We start from the raw sequence: 23653 nt of genomic DNA on the forward strand, positions 1-23653 counted from the left end.
AACAGAGGTGATGCTGTGGTTGGTGTCTGCTATAGACCACCAGATCAGGTAGATGAGATAAAAGAGGCTTTCTTCAGACACTGAAGGGAAGCCTCCAGATCACTGGCCCTGGTTCTCACAGGGAACTTTAATCAACCAGACATGTTTTGGGAGAGCAAAACAGCAGCACACAGGCAATCCATTAAGCTTTTGGAGAATGTTGGGGTTAACTTCCTGGTACAAGCACTGAAGGAACTAACCGGGGGCCATGTACAGCTTGACTGGCTGCTCACAAACCAAGAAGAACTAGTAAGAGAAATAGAAGTGGATGGCAACCTGGACTGCAGTGATCATGAGATGGTAGATTTCAGGAGCCTGACAAAAGGAAGAAAGGTGAGCAGTAAAATACAGACTCTTGATTTCAGAAGAGCAGGCTTCAAGTTCCTCAGAGAATGATAGGTAGGATCCCCTGGGAAACTAATATGAAGGGAAAAGGAGTTCAGAACTGGCAGTATCTTAAAGGAGTCTTATTGAAGGCACAGAAACAAACCATCTTAATATGCAGTAAGAAAAACAAACATAGTAGGCAACCAGCTTGGCTTAACAGGGAAATCCTTAGCAAGCTTAAACTCAAAAAGGATGTGTATAAGAAGTAGAAACTTGGACAGATGACTAAGGAGCAGTATAAATATGTTGCTGGAGAATACCAGGAAGTAATCAGGAAAATGAGAGCACAATTGGAACTGCAACTAGCAAGGAATATGAAAGATAATAAGAAAGATTTCTACAAGCATGTTAACAATAACAGGGTGATCAGCGAGGGTGTGAGGCCATTACTGGAAGAGGGAGATAATTTTGTGAAAGATGATGTGGGAAAAGCTGAAGTACTCAATGCATTATTTTGTCCTCATCTACACTAGCCAGCTACTTCAAAGTAGCTGGCACAACGTCGAAATAGTGTGTGCCACATGCACACATGTGATGCACTATTTCAACATTGAAATCAGCGTTAGGCAGCGAGATGTTGAAATCACTATTCCTGTCAGAACATGGGAATAGAGCCCTACGTCAACATTAAACATCAAAGTAGGGCATGTGTAGACGATCTGCATCCCACTGCTTCGAAATAGCGGGGTCCTCCATGGCGGCAATCAGCTACGAAGTTAAGACGTACTGTCCAGCCCCTGCAGGGCTCTATGATCACCACAGGCAGCAGCCCTTAAAGCACCACGGACCCGGATTTCCTGTGGCAGGAAGCTGGGAGAATGCAGGCAGCAGCACAAACATGTGCTAGCCCTGCACACCCTCCAGAGTCCCCGAACCACCCAACCAGCACCCATGGAAGCCAGCCAACCTCCTGAGTGCCCCAAGGACTCTTCCTCTGAGGGGACCCAGGGCCCCCCAGCAGCCAAACAGGGCCCCAAAAGCAGCAGCCCCCCCCCCCGGATGGAGGCCAAGCTCCAAGACGTGCTGGGGCTCTGGGATGAAGAGGAGATGCTCCACTTGATGGGGAGCAAGTGGCGAAATGTGAAAGCATTTGCCCAAATGGCTGAGGTCCTGGCCACCCAGAGTCACCCTGCCCACACTCCAGATCATGTCTGGAGCAAGGTGAAGGACGTGTGCAAGGTGACACCTGGGCCCAGGACTTGGCCAGCCAGTCTGGGGCTGCACCCGCCACTTACCCCTATTACTGGGATCTCAGGGCTGTTCTGAGGCCCCGGGACACCTCCTCTCCCCCCAGCCACACTGGACACCACAGCCAAGGAGTCCCCACAGGCCTCAGAGCTGGAGTCAGACCTGGAGGCCAGCCCTGCACCCCAGGGCTCACCCGAGGAGCTAACCCTTGGGACGGCAGAGAAGGGGTCCAGCAGTGAGGAGGGGAGAGGCCTCCCCTTCCAGAGCACCAGCTGGGTGTCCGCCCATGGGGTTTCCCCTGACTGCAGCAGTGGATCGTCAAGTACATACCCCAGAGGGCACACACCCCTGGGCCATGGGTCGGTGGCCCAACACATCCCCAGCGGACCCCGACACACAATTGCACAGCCACAGCATGGTCCCAGGATGGCAGCATGGCCATCAGCTCCTGTCAACACCCACACCCACGGACAGCCCTGGGGTGGGGCATGCAATGGGGCCACCAACAGGGACACCACACCCATGGACTGGGGACTGACACCCAGCACCCAAGGGGGTCAGGGGGCATGGGGCATGGGCCAGGGCACAGTACTAACAACCTTCCCTTCCCTCTCTCCCACTTTCCACAGCCACACCATCTGAGGCCCCAGGCAGCCAAGTACCCTCCATCGACCCGGAGAGCCCACTGGAGGTCAGGCACTGCTAGTGCCTGAGGACACTGCCAAGGCCAGGATGGGCATGTCCCCTGTGGACGTCCAGCTCCTGGCAGCTCTCTGACAGGCGGAGGTGGCAGAGGAGAGGTTGTAATTTGACAGGGAGTAGTCCACGGGGCACTGGGCAGCATGGCAGGAGTTTATGGGGGTTTTCCAGACATAGCCAGTTTGTTCTGGGAGGCCGTGGCCTGGCTCCTGCCCCCTGATGCCTCCCTTGCTGCCCTCCCTGCTGCTCCACCCTGTGCCCCACCTATCACCCCGCCTGCCTCGCCTGCCACCCCGCCAGCCAGGACTGGAGTTCACCGGGGATGAAGGCCCATGGGGGGGGCATCCCAGCCCTCCCTGCCAGGCCTCCTGCCTCCCAGCCTGCCACACCAGGGACTGCGGACAAGGAGAGGGCCCATGACCTGAATCCCTTGGGGGTTGTGCCCTTCTTCCCCCACCCCAGAGTGATGGGCTGATAGCTGAGCCATCTGCTGGCCCCCCATTTATATATAGCTGTCTCCCCATTTGTATATTAGTTCCAGTTTTTGTTGTGCACATAAAATACCAGACAGTTGTATCAGTTATTCAATAATCCACTGTTTTATTTTTCAAGGAACCCTGTGAGACGTGTGCTTGTTGGGGGGATAGTTTGCAGGTGGTGGGGGCGGTGTGCGGATGGTGGGGGGTGAGGGGTGGGAGGCCATCCAAGGATGGACATGGAGGTGCTCAGGGGTCTTCCTGATCAAAATGGGCCTGCAGGGCCTCATGGACCCACACTATGTCAATGTGGGCCTAGTGACTGGGTGCGGCCACTGGCTGGAGGAAGCCCCTGCTGACGTCGACTGCCCCCCCCACTGGCGTTGACTCCCCATTCCTGGGCAAAGGCCTCCCCCTTGTTCTTGATGATCACAGAATCATAGAATCGTAGAACAATAGAGCTGGAAAACACCTAAAAAAGCCATCGAGTCCAGCCACCTGCTCTAAGCAGGACCAAACCCATCAGATCAGCCTCACCAGGGCTTTGTCGAGGCGAGACTTAAACACCTCCAAGGATGGAGACTCCACTACTTCCTTGGGTAGACCATTCCAATGCTTCACCACCCTCCTAGTAAAAAAGTTTCTCCTAATGTTCAACATGGACCTTTCCAACTGCAACTTGAGACCATTGTTCCGTGTTCTGCCATCAGTGACCACTGTGAACAGCCTCTCTCCAGCCTCTTTGCAGCCTCCTTTCAGTAAGTTGAAGGCTGTTATCAAGTCCCCCCTCAGTCTTCTTTTCTGCAGACTAAACAGTCCCAATTCCTTCAACCTTTCTTCATAAGTCATATGCTCCAGCCCCCTAATTATTTTAGTTGCCCTCCGCTGGACCCTTTCCAGTGTATCCACATCCTTCCTATAACTGGGGGTCCAGAACTGGACACAGTACTCCAGATGAGGCCTCACCAAAGCCGAATAAAGAGGAATAATCACTTCTCTGGATCTACTGGGAACGCTCCTCTTGATGCAACCTAATATGCCATTAGCTTTCTTGGCTACAACGGCACTCTGTTGACTCATGTCTGTCTTCTCGTCCACTACAACTCCAAGGTCCTTTTCTGCAAAACTACTACTGAGCCAGTCGGACCCCAGCCTGTAACAATGCTTGGGATTCTTCCAGCCCAAGTGCAGGACTCTGCACTTGTCCTTATTGAGTTTCATCAGATTCCTTGCAGCCCAGTCTTCCAATTTGTCTAAGTCAGTCTGGACCCTGTCCTTAACCTCCAGCATAACTACCTCTCCCTGTAGCTTAGTGTCATCCGCAAACTTGCTGAGGGTGCAATCCAACCCCTCATCCATATCATTGATAAATATGTTGAAAAGAACAGGACCCAGAACCGAACCTTGGGGCACTCCACTAGAAACCGACCGACATCCCGACATCGAGCCATTGATCACTACCCACTGGGCCCAACCTTCTAGCCAGCTTTCTATCTATCTTACTGTCCATTTATCCAATCCACATTCCTTTAACTTGCTGACAAGAATATTGTGGGAGACCGTATCAAAAGCTTTTTTGTGGAGTGTACAGCACGTGCCCACAACCTGGGGGGTGTTCAGGAGACCAATGACCAGGAGGGTGAGGAGACACCACCACTGGCCCTTCAGGCGGCTGAAGATCCTTTCAACCACCTGGCGGGCATGGTTCAGGTGACCTTTGAACTGCTCCTGGCAGGCATTGAGGTCCCCGCCTCCAGCTGGCGGCACAGGCCCAAGTTCCAGAAGACACAGGCATCGTTTGTACAGCCGGGCCAGCTTATGTAGACAACCTGGAAGCAGCCCCAGCTGTACGCCATGGCCTGCAGGACCATGGAGTAGTAGCTCCTCCAGTTTATGTATCATCCCTCACGGTGGTCCAGGGCGCGGATGGGGGTATGGGACCTGTCTAGGGCCCTGAAGCAGTACAGGAATCCCATGGCAGTGAATCCTGTGATGGCTGTGTCCAGGTCCCCAACTCAGACCCCCCTGGACCCCCCAGGGCACCTCCCCATCCATCCCCTCTCTCCCAGGTACCCCTTCCTCCCCAGGCCACCACCCGGCCCCCTCCCTCCCTGGCACCCCATCCCCCAGAGGGTGCATGCCCAGGCCTCCTTGCCTCCATGACAACAACCCCGACCGTGGCCTTTCCCACTACAAACTGGTGGCCAATGGAGTGGTAGCTGTCTGGAGTGGCCAGCTTCCAGACAGCTATTGCGACCCTCTTCTCCAAGGGGAGGGTGTGCTGCATCCGTGTGTCCAGGTGCCTTAGTGTGGGGCTGAGCTAATGGCAGAGCTCCAGGAAGGTTTGCCGGTGCATGCAGAAGTTCCGCAGCCACATGTTGTCATCCCACTCCCCCATTATTAGCTGTTCCCACCACTCAGAGGTTGTGAGGTAGCTCCAGAGGCACCAGAGCACCTGGTGAGGGAGGAACGGGGAGCCTGGTGGTCAGGGGTCTCCCCATCTACCCCCAGGGATGGCTCCCATTCCAGGAGCTGCTGGGCAGCCTCCCATGCAACACCTAGCAAGGCTCTTGCTCCCTGGGTGAGAATGTGGAAGGCTTCCAGGTGCTGCTGCTGCTGCTGCTGCTGAGAGTCCATGGCTGCTGTGCCTTGGTCTGTGAGAGTGTGGCTAGTGCTCTGCAGACCTCATGCTGTGCAGGCCAGGTGTGTCTGGGAGGGGCTCTTTAAGGAGCAGCTTGCTCTTGCCCCAGAAGGCCTAGTCCAGCCTGTGACCCCATATGCAGGCTTTCCTGGCCCCTTTTTTCGAAGGAGGGCACCTATGTGTGTGGATGCTTTGCTTTTCCTTCCAGGGCAGCCTCTTTCAACGTTCCCCATCGTTACTTCGACATTGAACATCGACATCACCAGCTCTGGAGTATATGTGGATGACACGCATCAAGGTAGCCTATTTCGATGTTGAGAACAACAAGAAATCTTCTGGCACCTTAGAGAATAACAGATATTTTGGAGAATAAGCTTTCATGGGCAAAGACCCGCTTCATCAGATGCATCTGATGAAGCGGGTCTTTGCCCACGAAAATTTAGGCTCCAAAATATCTGTTAGTCTATAAGGTGCCACAAGACTTCTTGTTGTTCTCAAAGCTGCAGACTAACACGGCTACCTCTCTGATACTATTCCTAAGTAGTTACTTTGAAATAGACTACTTCGACGTAGTGTCCTAGTATAGACGTAGCCTTTGCCTCTGACTTCATGGACAAGGTCAGGTCCCAGACTACTACAATAGGCATGAAGTATGGGCAGGATGTGCGCAGTCCTTTGTGGGAAAGAACAGGTTAAGAACTATTTGGAAAAGCTGGATAATACACAAATCCATGGGTCTGGATTTAATGCATCCAAGGGTACTGAGGAAACTGGCAAGTGTCACTGCAGAGCCTTTAGCCATTATCTTTAAAACATCATGGAGATCAGGGTAAGGCCCAGATGACTGGAAAAAAGGCAAATATAGTGCTCATCTTTAAATAAAGGAAAGAAGGACAATCCAGGGACCTATAAACTGGTCAGCCTTCCCTCAGTTCTTGAAAAAATCATGGAGGGGATCCTCAAGGAAACACTTGGAAGAGGGGAAAGTGATCAGGATTAGACAGAGATTCACCAAGGAAAAGGTACTCCTGATCAATCTAATTAGATTCTATGATGAGGTAACGAGCTCTGTGGACATGGGTAAGTGAATGGATGTCATATACCTTGATTTTAGCAAAGCTTTTGATAGTATCCCACAACATTCTTGCCCATAAGTTAAAGAAGTATGGATTGGGTACATGGACTGTAAGGTAGAGAGGAAGTTGGCTAGGGGGTTGGGCCCAACAGGTTGTGATCAATGTCTCAATGTCTGGATGGCAGTCAGTTTCAAGTAAAATGCCCCAATGATTGGTTTTAGGGCCGGTATTGTTCAACATCTTTATTATTGATCTGGATGAGGAGATTGATAGCACCCTCAACAAATTTATGAATGACACTAAGCTAGAGGAACTGTGGAGGGTCTGGATAGAGTTCAGAGTGATCTAGATAAATTGGAGGATTGGGCCAAAAGAAATCTGATGAGGTTCAGCAAAGACGAGTGCAGAGTCCTACACTTTGGAAGGAAGAATCCCAAGCATTTTTACAGGCTGGGGACCAACTGGTTAAGTAGTAGCACAGCAGGAAATGAGGTGTGGATGAAAGGCTGGATATAAGTCATTAGTGTGCCCTTGTAGCCAAGAAAGCTAATGACATATTGGGGTGCATTAGAAGGATCATTTACAGCAGATCTCGAGAAGTTATTATTCCCCTTCAGTCGTCACTGGTGAGGCTGCATCTGAAATATTGTGACCATTTCTAGGCCCCCCAGTACAGAAAGGATGTAGATGTATTGGATAGGGTCCAGCGGAGAGCAATAAAAATGATTAAGAGACTGGAGCACATGACTTATGAGGAGCGATTGAGGGATTTGGGCTTATTTAGTTTTCAGAAGAGAGGGGGTGAGGCATGATTTGATAGCAGCTTTCAACTTCCTGAAAGGAGAGATTCTAAAGAGGATGGAGAGAGGCTGTTCTTAGTAGTGATGGATGGCAGAACAAGGAGCAATAGTCTTAAGTTACAGAGCGGAGGTGTAGATTGGACATTAGGGAAAAATTATTTCACTAGAAAAGTGGTGAACCACTGGAACGCATTACCTGAAGAGGTAGTGAAATTTCCGTCCCTGGAGGTCTTTAAGTCCTGGCTTGACGAAGTGCTGGCTGGGATGTTTTAGATAGGGTTAATTCTACTTTTGGTAGGGGGCTGGACTCGATGATCCCCTTTCAGCCCTAGAATTCTATGATTCTTAACAGTAAATTCATTGCTTTTTTAGTTTGTGACAATAGAAATATACAAAGCCAGTAAGAGTTGCTTTTAAAATACCAACATATTTTTCTTTTTTTCAGGATATATATTCAATAAACCATTCGGTCTGAAATAGGTAAATGGATAATTTACCTAGTTCCACATTGGCCGCGTCTACACGTGCACGCTACTTCGAAGTAGCGGCGCCAACTTCGAAATAGTGCCCGTCACGGCTACACGTGTTGAGCTCTATTTCGAAGTTGAAATCGATGTTAGGTGGCGAGACGTCGAAGTTGCTAACCCCATGAGGGGATGCGAATAGCGCCCTACTTCGAAGATGAACGTCGAAGTAGGGCACGTGTAGATGATCCGCGTCCCGCAACATCGAAATAACAGGGTCCACCATGGCGGCCCTCAGCTGAGGGGTTGAGAGACGCTCTCTCTCCAGCCCCTGCGGGGCTCTATGGTCACTGTGTGCAGCAGCTCTTAGCCCAAGGCTTCTGGCTGCTGCTGCCACAGCTGGGGATCCATGCTGAATGCACAGGGTCTGCAACCAGTTGTCGGCTCTGTGGATCTTGTGTTGTTTAGTGCAACTGTATCTGGGAGGGGCCCTTTAAGGGAGTGGCTTGCTGTTGAGTCCGCCCTGTGACCCTGTCTGCAGCTGTTCCTGGCACCCTTATTTAGATGTGTGCTACTTTGGCGTGTAGACGTTCCCTCGCAGGGCCTATTTCAATGTGGTGCTGCCCAATTCGAAGTTGAACATCGACGTTGCCAGCCCTGGAGGACGTGTGGACGTTATTCGCTACATCGAAATAAGCTATTTCAACGTAGTGTGCACGTGTAGACGTAGCCATTGTCATTTTTATTTTAATGTAATCCCTTCTCCATCTTTTCCATCTCTTTGTCATTTTTTTTTACATTTACACAAAAGAATTCTCAAGACCCTTCAATGACTGTACTCCAGGCACTGACGGAGTTTTCCTCTGATCTTGCAGTCCTAGTAGAACAGTAACAGAAGTTGAAGGGATGTTGTAAGATGTGTTGTAAGAAAAGACACGTCAAGGAAATGTACAAACAAATACATTATAGTTTCCATGATCTATTACACACACCTAGGCTGAGGAGAATAAGGGGATTTTGATGGTGCAGGGTCTTTTTGAAAAGGACCCCTGTGTAGCCACACTGAGCTGTGAGCGTTCGAAAGTGGCACTTTCGAAGCGCTGTGGCCAGAAGTGTCCTAATGCTAATGAAACACTGAATATTCATTTCAGCGCCTCATTAGTAATCTTCCAAATGGCCATTTGCATGGCCATTTTGAAGTTTTGGCCAAGTTTGGCCACAGCCCTACTGAATTTTCTTGCTATATCTCATCTCCTACTTGCTTCTTCACCTTTATAACTTTGAAATTCTAAGCTCTGGAGTTTTGTCCATATTGTGTCATTTTGATGAGACTCCTTCCTCCCTTTACGAACCTTGTCTAGTTGACCCCTAGGGAGTAATTTTGACTGGCTAAAACTGTTCCAGGCAAATCAGATCCATAAACCAATGCATTAAGTTATATTTTTCATGTCATCATCCTTGTAGAAGCATCCTTACTAAGGTCTTCTCCCTCTAGCTCCACACAAAGCACAACCAAGAAACTTAAATGAAGTTATACAAAGTGCACTGTATTCTAAATAGTTGGGATACAGTGTACGGTGGCCTGACATAATACCAAGTGTCTCCATATGTACTATTATTGTTGTGATTGTTGTAAAAATTGTAGCAATCAGAGACAAGAAAAAAAATAACAGAGTAGAAAAAATGCATAAACATTGCTATATAATGGAGCCTTCTTAAACCAGGGGAGGGTGTTCCACACGCAAAAATTGACTGTAAGCAGAGAATCATTCAATGCTGCAATTGAAATCACTGTCTTTACACTGACATTGTGACACAGTGTATGTATTCCGACTCATTCTAACAATAACAAGAAAAAAATATTTCCCCCTTAATGTCAAAATATGGAAAGTTTGAAAAAAATCAGCAATATTGAAATATTTATGTACAGTGGAACTTCTTTAACTCCAAGATATTAGGATTATTCAGCTCTCTAGCCTTCACTGAATTAATTTAATAAATCACAGGCTTCCAGACATATGATGTTCAGGAGTTGCAGATTACATTCAGGAAGAATGTTTCCTGCTGACACATTCCCATACACAGCATTATTCAATGACCTTGCAGCAGTAAGTTTTGCTGTTTTAAATCTTCCTCTGACAGTGCAAGTGTCAGGTGTTTCAGAAGCATGATGCTAGATAAACTGAGTGTATCAATTGGCTAAGGCCGAGTCCCTCAAGATAGTGATCAGGTCCCAAGCTAAGAATTCAAATATGTATATAGAATGTAAGCATTGTATAATTATAAGCAGGGCAGGCAGCATCACATTGTAATATGCCTATGTAATATTATGTAATAATAAGCCCAAGACATCTCCTTGTAAGATCCTGTTTTCAGTTGCATTTATAACATTGTCAAACTTTAACTTTCCAGACTACAGTTTTCTCTGCAGGGTCTTTAATTCAAGTTGTTGTTTTTTTTATGACGTGCCCAAGCAGTTTAGCCCTTCCTGCGACTGGGAAGAGTAATAATAGATTTCCATTTTCCCCATGTTAAGAGATGTTGAGAATCCTGTTTTTGAAAAGCTCAAACAACCCACAGCTTTGGCGCAAGGATCTGAAATTAGGCAGGGTGCTGACCTACATCACAGATGTGTCTTTTCCCAACGCTATGAAAATGAAAACTGTGTGTGTGTGGGCGGGTGGATATGACTGAGAAAGAAAGATGCACAGTTTGAGTGGGGAGTGTATGACTGGAGATTTGGATTGAAAGGTGGATAGGGAAGACAGAGAGATTGTACGAGTGGACAAGAGGGAGGAATTGGGACTTAGTGGCTGGAAACTGGAAAAATATGCTGGTGGTGGGGAAGACTGAGCCTGGATGAGGAATTCATTGAAGGGTGTTCAGACTGAGGCCTGTGGATGTGGGGGATGGATAATAACCGAACATGTCCAGAAGCCAGTAGAGTGAAAGGGAATTGGTTGGGCAAGGAGACTGCAGTGAGTAAGCCTGAGGAGCATAAATCCAGGTAGCAGGAAAACTTAAGATTTCAGGAGGACCCTGGGAAGGAATACTGGAAGGTAATGGAAGGAGGGAAGAGACAGTATCTGAAAAGGATACAGGTGAGAAAATGAGGATTCTCAGGTCGGGAGTTTGAGACTAGGATAAGAAAACAGGGGAATGGGGATTATATACAGAAGGAGAATGGAACTGGAGCATGGAAGACAGAGATGGAGGGTAGACTGGAGGGGACAAGCAGAGGTGCCAGACTTTTAGGGAATGGGCAGAAAAGTGCCAACCAGAACATGCTGTCCTTCAAAACATGAAGTGGCACCCAAGGTCTCTGAGACTCACAAGTCATCTCTTGACAGCAAGTATCTGTGAAACACACAACATAAAGCACATCTCATTCCTCCCCTAGTGATGGTCCACACATAAGATGACAGCCAACTGTTCTGCTAACTGCTGTGTCTACACGTGCCCCAAACTTCGAAATGGCCATGCAAATGGCCATTTCGAAGTTTACTAATGAAGCGCTGAAATGCATATTCAGCGCTTCATTAGCATGCGGGCGGCAGCGGCGCTTCGAAATTGACGAGCCTTGCCGCTGTGCGGCGCGTCCAGACGGGGCTCCTTTTCGAAAGCACGCCACCTACTTCGAAGTCCCCTTATTCTGGTGAGCTCATGGGAATAAGGGGACTTCGAAGAAGGTGGCGTCCTTTCGAAAAGGAGCCCCGTCTGGACGCGCCGCGCGGCGGCAAGGCTCGTCAATTTCAAAGCGCCGCTGCCGCCCGCATGCTAATGAAGCTCTGAATATGCATGTCAGCGCTTCATTAGTAAACTTCGAAATGGCCATTTGCATGGCCATTTCGAAGTTTGGGGCACGTGTAGACGTAGCCGGTCAAGTGGCAGAGATCTGCAGGAGTATGGGGTCCTTAATGGCTTCCCCAAACCACCCTACGGATGGGATGGCTCTGATGATGGAGATTTCACAACCTCCACAGATAATTGATTCCAGGGGATAATCTCCAAGACAATTCAAACATTTTTCCTTGCGTCCAACCTTAATTCCTTTGCAGCAATTAAAGCCCATTGCTTCTCATCCTAGTACAAGAGAACTTTTTTGTTTCCCCTATACCTCTCAAGGGATGTTTTGTTTTGTTGTTTTTTTTTTTGTTTTGTTTTTAACTTCAAAAACTCACTCAGGTTAAAAAAAAAAGAAATAGAAAAAAAACATAACTAAAATGGAAGGCTTATTTAATTGTTTGATTTTCAAATGCTTTAACTGTTTTTCCTTCTTTTCTATATGTTCAATAATTAAGTGTTTTTTGTGCCATGGAAGTCCTTTTATTCCAAACCTTTTTTAACACTGGTTAGTGTTGGGCAGTGACTGATATACATTAAAACCTTTAATCCATGTGCTGGGGTGTACAAACCATATACTGGACTAGAAAGGGTTACAGGCCTCTGTGCAGTGCAGATGGCTTAGCCCTTTTGGCTGAGCAGAACAAGTTCCAGGTGGAGACAGGGTTGAAGTGGGAGCAATTCTTCTGAGAAGGGAGGAGGGCATACCTACCTTGAAGGCTCATAGCAAAGCAGTCAGAGAAGCCACCCTATTGGAACGGTACTATATTCTGAGTGTGTTTGGTGATGACAGGCTGGTTTCTTTTTAGAAGATAATGGAAGTAGAGTAATTCTTCAGCGGCCAAATGGTTTTGTCTCTCTTTGGGCCCTGTGTGGAAGCACAGTGAAATGTGTAGTCCTGAGCTCCCCAACTACTGCAACCACTACACTAGGAGCTGCTAACCCGTAAGCCATACAGTCCACTAGAGAGTCTGTTATGGCTAATTTAATTCTATTATTGCCCAAGTCCCACCCTCTTTTTCTTACCGAATGTTGCTCAAAATCAGGGTTACAAAAACCCTGAGTCCAAGGCTTTGGTTGGGGGGGCAGCTATTATAGAAAATTTTGCTCCAGTAGCCTCTGTTCTTCCTTATCTCCCTCTCCCAAAAAATGGAGAGATCAGTGGAATAGCTTGTACCCTTATTATTCTGTTCACCTACCAGATCTAGTTTCTGATATACCAGTATTGGTTCACTGACTTCTGGACCCACATTATCTTGTTTACCGAGGATAATCTAAACATAGTCCTTGAGTTATATCAGTAGTCCTTTTTTAATTTAGATTAAAAGTATTTTTATTGTTTTGGTATCTTTTCCCATCAACATTCATTATTTTAGATTTATTGTGACATCTTGTGAACTTTTATAAAAGGTTGAGCTTACACAAGGTAAATTTGTCAATCCAATTATCACAACAGTGTTAAAGAGGCACATGGATTTCAATCACTAGGGCTGTGGTCACCCTAGCCCCTCCTTTCAGAATATGAATACACTGCACATCATTAGAATAATGACAGCCATGTGTTCTTCGAAACTGCTGGTTTTGAAACACACGCCTTTCGAAACGACTCCCCTTATTTCAAAAGCCCCTTGATCCCAAAACCAGACGTCACCCCTTGTGAGTAAGTTCAGGAGATCCAAAGGCTATGGGAGTAAACCCAGACATAAAATCTGAAGTGGAGACACTAAGGTGGTTAGCAGACAGGATTTGTCCAACCTGCTTTCTAGCATCTCCTTGCAGTCACCTCAGTTCCAAACGTAGTGCCTTCTGTCTTTCCTTTGGATTCAACTGGGGTGACTGAGAGGGGGAAAGTGCTGCTTGGGCAGTGCACTTGCTCCAAACACTAACCCAGGCAATGCAGTGTGTAAGAGGGTACCAAATGGAGATGAAATTCCATCCTTGCTGATAGCATGGAAACAACATGGGAAGTGGCAGTTACGGGTTATAAGCCCTCACCATCTGGTGAAGAGGAGGACTCCACAGATCATTTTCATTGGTGGGAGGAGTCATCATGCTCCACTGGTCAGCAGCCTCCCACCTCAAGCCCGGCAGCCCCCGATCAAAAAGGTGCTGACCAGCCACATCTGCCTTCCTGATTGTGTGTATTGGGATAGACTAAAAATTGAAAAGCAGATGTAAATGATGTACCCGCCATAAAATGAAATAATAAATCAACTTGCCTCTGGTTTGGTAACTGGAATGTGTGGACCATGTATCCAGGACTTGCATCTTCCCATGACTTTACGAACACTGATTCAATATGCAAAACAGCAGTCATAGATCAACAGCTACACAAACTGAACATCAACATCTCTGCTCTCCAGGAAACCAGGCTGGCAGATGCTGGGTCAGTTAAAGAAACCAACCACCTTTTCTTCTGGAAGGGCTTGAATTCAGAGGAACACCTCCTCTGTGGAGTTAGATTTACTGTTTGGAACTGTCTGCTGAAATCTATAAATATGCCCACAGCTGAATCAGAATGCATAATATACTTGAAGCTCTGCACCAGTTCAACATCATCAGTGCTTATGCACCCACGTTGGCATCATGCACCAAAGACAAGGACAGCTTTTATTATAATCTACAGACAGTTATCGACTCCTTTCCAACTGTTGAGCAACTGTACACCCTTGGCAACTTCAATGCTAGAGATGGCTCAGTCCTGGCCCATCTGCCTTGGTCATCGCAGTATTGGGAAAATGAACAAAAATGGTCAAAGGCTTCTCACATTCAGCTGTCAGAATCAGATCTGTATCATTATTACTTTCTTTAACTTGAAAGAGTGTCACAAGGTTTCATGGCGCTACCCCAGATCCGGTCACTGGTATCAACTTGATCTTGTAATGGAATGCAGGAAACATCTCAATGCCATCACATTTACATGCATGTACCACAACACAGATTGTGACACTGATCACTCCTTGATCATCAGCAGATGGAAAATCATCCCAAAGAAATTCTATATGACAAAGGAATGCAGTAAGCCAAAGATCAATACTGTCAATACCAGAGATGTGCTGAAATGCTCTGTCCTCACAGATGATCTCACTCACAAAATGGAACACAAACCAGACCAAAAAACCATTGATGAAACATGGTCCATGCTGAGAGATGCAATATACAATTCTGCCAAATCTGCCTTTGGAAGATGTAAATTCTCCAACAAAGACTGGATCAATGAAAATGCTGACATTCTTAGGCCTCTTCTTGAAGAAAAACACAAAGCACATCTGAATAACATAAAGAACTGATCTCAAACCACAAGAGATCAACTTCAACATGCGAGATCTGTTCTTCAGAGAGAATCCAGGCAGAGTGTGAACAAGTATTGGGCCGATGTATGTTCTCATATTCAAAAGGTGTCTGATTTGGGTGACCTGAAAACTATGTATGATGAATTGAAGAAAACACTCAGACCAAACATTACCAAAGTCACCCCAGTGAAGCATTTAAATGGACAAGTGATCACAGGCAAAAAGCTGCAGAAGTCCAGGTCAGTGGAACACTACTCAAGTCCTTATTCTCACGAGCATGCTATACAACCTGAACTTGACAACTTCATCCCAAATCTTCCAGAAATGTCTGAGCTAAATGCAGGGTCTGCAGAGGAGGAACTTTCTCAAGCTCTTGATGGTCTCTCCAATGGAAAAGAGCCAGGAAACAACAGCATACCAGTTGAAGTCCTGAAGGCAAACAAGTCTGTGCTCTTCCCCTTCCTCTGTGATTTACTCCTAAAATGTTGCAGAGTAGGACATGTCCCACACAAAATGAAGGATGCAAACTTCATCAATCTCTATAAAAACAAAGGAAACAAGGGTGACCACAACAACTATAGAGGCATCTCATTACTGAGCATCACAAGAAAAGAATTTGCCCATGTCATTATCAAATGCCAGCAAAAAATCCCAGCTTGAGTCTATCCAGAAACACAATGTGGCTTCGGGGTTGGCAGGTCAACAATGAACATGATTTTGTCTCTTTGGTAACTACAGGCAAAATGCAGAGAAGAAGGAAAGCCATTATTCATAGCATTTGTGGACTTAAGAAAGGTGTTTGACACAGTTAGTAGATCAGGACTATACAGACTATTAACCAAGACTGGCTGCCCACCAACTCTACTCAAGCTCATAACATCCTTTCATGAAAACATGAAAGCAACAGTGCAATATGATGGATCTACGTCGGATCCATTTGCAATGAACAGAGTACTCAAAAAAGGGTGTGTTCTTGCCCCTACCCTCTTCGGCATACTCTTCTCAGTTCTACTAAATTGAGGATTTAAAAACTCACACAACGATGTAGTTTTCCACACAAGATTAAATGGCTCTGTCTACAACCTGGCAAGACTCAAGCCCAAAACTAAAGTCAAGAAAGTCCTCATTAGGGAACTTCTCTTCACAGATGATGCAGCTCTCGTAGCTCATAATGAAAACACGCTGCAGTCACTGATGGATTCTCTGTCCGGAGCCTGCAAGTTGTTTCCCTTGACATAAGTATGGAGGACACTGCTGTATTCACTCAAGGTATACCTCAGCGACCCAATGCCATTCTGGATAACAGCCCATTAGATGAGGTTCAACAATTCTGTTACCTTGGATCTACTGTCACCACAAACCTATCCATGAACAAAGAGTGAACATAAGAAGAGGGAAGGCAGCTGCTATTTTTGACACACTTATGAAACGAGCACAGAACAATCCTAAACTGACAGTAAAAAGACAGATACTAATCTACCAGACGTGTATTGAATATCCTGCTATATGGTTGTGAGGCATGGACCACCTACTTGAACCAGGAGAAAAAACTGAACAGCTTCCATCATTGCTGCCTCTGTAGAATTATGAATATCAACTGAAAAAATAAAGTTTCAAATGCAGTCCTGTCAAGATCTGGCATACCCAGCCTCATAGTGATCCTCAATAGCAGAAGACTACAATGGCTTGGCCATGTGAGAAGAATGGGTGATGAACATCTTCCTAAAGAAATCCTCTTCAGTGAACTGTCATGTGGGTTGAGAACAAGAGGAAGACCAAACCCAAGATTCAAGGGTACATGCAAAAGCACCATGAAAAAATTCAACATTAATCCAAAATCCTGGGAATCTGCATCATCAGATCAAAATATCTTGCGACTATTGTTATGACAGGGTATATCATCCTTCTATAGTATACGTGCAAGCCACACAAAATAACTTTGTCTTAGAAGGGAAAGCTCTCAGACTCAAGAATTCAGAAATAGGCTGACGTGATTATTTCAGTTGACTCTGCAAATCCAATATTGGATGGATAAGCCATGAGAGAAGTTGTAGACTCCAACACTACCCATAGATTCTTACCGCCACTGCTAACCACTGCCTCTCTAGATGAAAATGGGTCATATAAACCAATATTTGATTATAATGAGAGCCTAAAAACCTCCTGAAGAGATGTACATTGCAAACCTCAAAGTATTCTGAATAACATTTTCACCCTTTACGTTAAGCAAGCCTGAAAATCCTGAGTGCCTCACCAGATAAATTTCAATATCAGTGGACCCATGTTTGAAAAAGGACTAAGTTGGCACTGACATATTTACTCTCTCCCCTCACCAATCAATCTCTAAGGGGGAGTTGATTTATGCTGCAAGATTTTTTTGCTACCTTAATGAAGAACAGAAGATCCTCCAGGAACTTAGAGAGATGGAAGTAAGAGTCCATTATAAAATGTATATGTTGGGCATTTGGAGTTTATGTGGTATAAATGAGAAAATCTCTTCTTGACACCTTTATTCCACAATGTCCATCTGAAGGTTTTTCCGCATGTCTGCAATCTACCCCATTTTCAGCCTATTTCATTCATATTTTCATCCTTCTTCAATCCTTTCTGTTCTTTGTCAAGTAGAATGCAAGCCTGACAATACTGAATTGAACTGAATTTTCAAATCCATGAAGTTCAAGTATGAAGTTAGAGAGAAAAGAAGGTTACCCATTCCATGCAGGAAGTAGACTGAAGTTTCTTGTTCTGTAGAGAACTTTGCATATACAAACAGTGTACGTTAGCTAATAAAGCACTGGCTAAAATGCACTTGAAAATTACTTTAGTAGAAGCTGCTTCAAATAAAAAAAAATGTTCTTCAGCAGTGAAAAAAAAAACTGTGCTTGACTCATTGCCACATAAATTAGAAGAAAAAATAGGCTAAATACTTTCATTTGAAATGTTCATTTGTTTTGTATTATGATCTTAAAGATTACTGATGTTTTACTAATGGAGTTTAAGCTGAGAAAAGTAGTAGCCACAGCAGTCTTGAAAGTATCCCCGGCAGGCAAATTCTAATTTATTATTCTAGGGGAAAAATAGGCATTTTAATGGCTGTTATTAAGCATAGATTTACATTAGCATAACTGGGCTGCAAAATGCCATGAAAGGTTTCAGTTTAGTTGCCTTCCCATTTATCTGCATCTGCAGATCAGAAGTGCAGCAATGCTTGCTTGACATTTGAACTGCTTTGTCACTCAATAGAAAACATATTCACACTTATAACATCAAACCGGAAGGCAGCTGCTACTGTTTTGTTCGCTCAATGTGAAAAATGTGGAGACCTTGGGAGACACGTGTAATTTTCTATTATCTAGCTGTAGCTCAAACCACCACAAGAAAATGTTCTGCATGAACAATATGCGTAGTTCACTAATGCTTCATTACACCATATTGAAATAAATATTTGTTGTTGACAAGGAAGCACCACATCGGTTCCTGGAAAAGAAATGAAAACAAAAATTAATGAAGACTGAACCTCAGAAGCATCTGATTGAATGATCAGCAAAGATTATGGTGCTTATCACGTTATCTTTCTGGAAGCTTCTTCATCTAGGTTTATCTTTTATATGACCTCGATTCTCCTGGGAATTCAGGGTATCTTTTGTTTGGGGAACCATCCTCTCATTCCATGATGACTATTAATGAACTCTAGTATTACAAGAAAGTATTTTCATGTGTTCTTCAGGACTTAACTATTCTATGTTGAACATTAGGTCATTAAATGTTGACAAACTCCAGATCACCACTGAATTCTAAAGCAGGTTACATGATCTCATTGTAGTTATACTTTTAATGAATAATGTTCTAAAATAAAGTGGTTTCACATTTACCAGTTCTTACTTTCTACAGCAGGAGATGCAGTTGACTGGCTAATGAAGTTTCATAGCTGAAAAAGCTTCTTGCTTTCACTGAAAGTGATTGCAGGTTGATAGAGTATGATAGTGTACTTTCCTAAATCTTGATTTGAGATTAATTTTCATAAAGAAATGATGGCAAATTATCTGATCCTTAGCTGCTATAAATTAGCATTGTTCCATTAATGTCATTAACTTTACTGTTCTTTAAGTTTTCATTCTAGTACTAATTGCAATATACTTTTATTCACATTTTCTACAGTCTCAGAAAGAATATGATCTTTCCACAAATATCAGAATTTAGATCCTTTATGGAACTATTACAACAATTTATAGCGGATGAGGGTTTGCCCCTTTCAGGCAGTGTCTAAACTAGCAATTTATTTAGAAAATAATTTTGAAATAAGGTCCCCTTTCGAAAAGACCCACAGAGAGTCTACATACATTATGTACTACTTTGAAATTGAGATCAAAATAACAGGGCTGCATTTTGAAGTCGTTCTTTCATTCCCGTATTGGGAACAGTGTCCTATTTCAAAGTGTAACTTCAAAATAGGACATGTGTAGATGTTATGCATTCTGCTCTTTTGAAATAGTGGGTCTGCTATGGTGGCAGCCCTCAGGAGTGACGAGATGCTCTAGCCGACCTAAGCGGGATCTATGGTCACTGCCAGCCACATTTAAGGAAATACACACCCAGAAACCTGTGGCAGGAAGCTTAGAGTGTGCTAGCACCAGGGATATCATAAGCTCTCAGCTGCATGTCCTCTCACTAATGACAGGGCAGAAATTGCAACCCCCCTGTACCAGTGGCAAGTAGCCAGGAGCCTCATGCCCCCCCCCGGGGTCCCCTGGTGAGTCCTCCCAGGGCTCCCAGGAGCCAAGCCAGTGGCGAGGCAAAAGGGGCCCCTCCTGGTCTGAGGAGAATTTCAAGGACCTCCTCAGTCTCTGTGGGGAAGAGGAGGTCCTCCTCCAGACCAGGGTACATTGCCACAATGCAGATGCATTTGACCAGCTCTCCAGGGCCCTCAGTGCCAGTGGGCACCCCAGCCACAGTAAGGACCAGGTTCAGTCCAAAGTTAAAGCACTGAGGCAAGCATACGTCTGCAGCCAAGACGCCGCCAGCTGCCCAGGGCACCTCCCAACTGCTACCCACACCATGGAGAGCTGGACCATCTCCTGGGTCCCAATCAGGTGCCACCCCCTGAGCACATCCTGGACACAGCTGCCCCACCCCCACACAGAGACCGAGACCAGAGGAGGTGGAGCTGGGACCCTCAGGTGCCACCAGGAGGAGGGTGTTTATCACCCAGATGACCTGCATGGGTCACAAGACAGACACATACATGAATGCATGGCTGTGTGCTCCCCAGACCCTTCCTGGTGGCTTCCTCCCAGGCCCCTTGAAGAGTTCCCTACCCAGCCCCCAGCAGACCCCCCTCCATGGCCCCTTGCCTAGTGGCTCCATTCCCACGGTGGATGTGTGGCCCAATCTAGGCTTACCTCTAGAGGACTGCCTCTATGGTGGCCTGGCCTACCCCATACTGTTGGTCGACAGACCAGTGTCTGTCTGGAATGGCTATCTTCCATACTGTGATCACAACCCTCTTCCACAAAGGGAGCACAGGACACATCCTGGTGTTGTGGTGCTGGAGGTCTGGGGTGAGCCAGTGGCACAGCTCCTCAAAGGTCTGCCTGGTCATTCTAAATGTTTTCAGCCACTGGTTGTCACCACATTCTCCCAGAATGAAGTAGCCCCTGGCAGACAGCCTGCAGGAGGGTGCCTATGTGACTGGCCCTCTGGTGCTGATGGAGGAGAGCTGCAAGCAGCAGGGTCTGCAGGCTTGCCGTGGCCCACATGAACTTCCCCTTCTGAAGCTGCTGGGGAGGCATGGTGTCCCTGTTATGATTCAGGTCCCATCACAGGGTCTGCTATGGCTAGCCTTGCAGCCTGGAGCACATGCAGGGTGTGAGTGCTGGGAGGGGCCCTTTAAGGGACCAGCTGGCTGCAGGCCCCAGAATGGCTTGGCAGCCATGTGACCCCGTCCACAGTGTTTCCTGGCCCGTTACTTTGAAATAACAGCTGTGGCTGTGTAGATGCTCCCTTTTGAAATGCTGCTATTCTCTGTCAAAAAAGGAGATCGAAGCTTGGTGCATGTGGATGCACCATGGCGAAGGCTGTTCTTTCAAAAAGTGAATTTCGAAAGAAGTCCTTTTGAAAGAGACTGATTGTAGCTGCTCCTCAATAAGTGGAGATCACTGGAATGTGTCAGGTCTGATCCAAATTTGAGAGTCAAAAAGTATCTCCTTTCTATCCCCCTAAACTTGTAAATTTAATCTTATGTTGGTCCAGAACTGCCTTATCTCCAGAGAATATTAAGGTATCAAACATATTTATTCAAAGGCACACTTTTCAAATATTACTGTGCTGTAAATATCTTTAAGTTTTCTGTCATGGATAAAATCCTCTTTGCAAACTAAACAAAGTCAACAAACTATACAAGAGGGCTGTTGGCTATCTGATAGATATTGTCTTTCCTTTGTATATGCTGCATCATAGAGGAGTTTTTTTTTCAATGTTTGACTCTCCTAATTATCTACAAGCCAGAATATCTTTATGGTGCAGAGCTCTGCATGATTCTACTTCTAGATCTAATCTCACCCAGCCACAAAAGCATGTATAAAATCTCCGGGAACAAAAAAAAAAGAAAAAAACAAGCCTATAACACAAAAAGATATAAAGGCACCCATCTTATGACACATGAATTCAAACTGATAGCTTATCAAATATGTACATTTGAATTTGAACATCATTATAAGAAAACACATTCTTAAGAGAGACCTTTCTTCCTCAGAGGTGGAATTTCCTGCAATACTGTCTAGACCGTGTTCTGACACTTTTGTGTGCCGATGATTCTCATCCTAGATCTCGTGGGACACCTGTAGTCTAATCAGAGCACAGCTAAGGCCCAGATCAGTTATGTACTAATGTCTGGTCTGTGTACTGGAGTCTACTGGGTTCTCATCTGCTCAGTGGGATCTGGTCTTGACCCACATTGTGGGAATCCAGGGTTGGAGCTCCCATGTGGTTGGAGGTCCAGGGCTCCTAGCTGAACTCACAAGCTTCAGGTTCTGTGGTAACTGCCCATTTCCAATCCAGGGAAGCCACCTGGCAGGGTTCCTTGGTAGCCAGTCCACCCGATGTAGTGGGATCCTGGTGAGCTCCAGGGAGGCTGTGTGGCTGGCCACTACCACATGGCAAGAGGTCAGTGTCCAGGCTGCTACTGCCTTGCCACTTCTCCTCTGTAGCCCAGGTAATATGTGGGCTGCATATGCATATAATAAGATGAGAATTATTGCTATGGGTAAACAACAAAAGGAAACTTTAAAAATAGGGCTATCAGGAGAAGCAGTTTCTTCATGAAAGCTTCTCTGAGTTTCACTTGAGCAAGGTGGCCTGAGGTCCCTTTCTTGAGACCCCACTGCCTCTACCACTCTTGCACAGAGCACCTGGTACAATTGGGCCTAATCCTTATCTGTATCAGTAAACCTGGTAATAAACATGGAGAGTCCAAATTAAGCCTTAAGTCTGTAGAAGTCTAGAAGCATGAGCACTAGCTAAACTACTTTCCCAAGTGATTTCTTGCCTGCATTATGAAAATGGAATCACAAAACATCTAGAGCCTATTTATGAACATCATAGAGGCCGTGTGGCAGACTAACATCCTCAGAGCAAGTCAAGGTTTGTGACTGGTGCCTTGTGGCACTCCTCTACTCCTCTACTCCTCTACTGCTTTCCTCACTGTTTCACTTCACTTATCTAGGTGCTGACATGTCTGGTCACCCTGAAGAGAACCCTTCTGCTGCTCAGTGCCTGTCCCTTCTATTTTTAACTACCTTATGCTTGACTGAGGCTGTGTCTATCTGTGCACATATTTTCAAAAAAACAGGCCCTCTTTCTAAAGAGCGCAGGGAGTGTCTGCATGTTCAATGTGCCCCTTCAAAAGCAAATTGGAGGAATGCGACTCAGATGTTGAAAACAGGACCTTGATCCTGTATTGGGAAGAGCGCCCCATTTTGAAAAACTCTTTTGAAAGAGGAGCCCTCCATGGCAGTGGCCAGCTGGAGCATGGAGACACCCTGCCTGCAGCAGCAAGGCTCTATGATCTGTGCGTCCGGCTGCTCTTAAAGCCACACAGACACAGAAACCGTTTGGCAAGAAGCTGCGAGTAGGTGAGCAGCAACAGCGTGAGTTGCCCACGGTGCACCCTCACAGCCACCCCCAACCACAGACAAGAACACATGGCCAGCACCTGGCAGCTGCCAGTGCCCCACGGCCATACCTCAGAGCCCTCACAAGTCTCCCAGGAGCCTACCCCAGAGAAGGAAAAAAGGGTCCACTCTGGTTCTGAGACCTCCTCGGACTGTGGAAAGAGGAGGAGGTGTTGAGGGATATGGGGATCAGACGAAGGAATGCTGCATCTTTTGCCTTCCTGGCTCAGGGGCTGACGAGCTGTGGGCCAACTGGAGTTGACCCCTTATTAAGTGCAGAGCAAAGTTAAGGAGTTGTGTCAGAGGTCAGGACAAGGCCAGGCACTCAGGGCATGAGCCTCCACCTGCCCTTACTACTGGGAGCTCCACTCCACCTTGGGCCCTGAGAGAGCTTCCCACCCCCAATGGTCCTGGACACATCTGCAGACCAGCCCAAGCCAGAGGCCTTGAAGGAGTCAGCACCAGCCAGCCAGGAGGGCAGACACCACCTGCAACTGGTTGACTAGCACCCATCCCTGTGGACAGCTCTGGGTATCAGATGCATGGTGGGATGTAGGCAGGCCTGGGCTGCACCTGGGA

General features: G+C 46.2%; 1 protein-coding gene across 4 annotated transcripts in view; it reads left to right on the forward strand.

The window, feature by feature from the left end:
* Positions 1–23653, forward strand: part of LOC142009567 (uncharacterized) — a 110707-nt gene that overhangs the window by 83645 nt on the left and 3409 nt on the right. The gene's annotated exons all lie outside the window — the stretch shown is intronic.

The sequence above is a fragment of the Carettochelys insculpta genome, chromosome 2 (assembly GCF_033958435.1).
Source record: "Carettochelys insculpta isolate YL-2023 chromosome 2, ASM3395843v1, whole genome shotgun sequence".
In the NCBI taxonomy this organism is placed as follows: Eukaryota; Metazoa; Chordata; order Testudines; family Carettochelyidae; genus Carettochelys; species Carettochelys insculpta.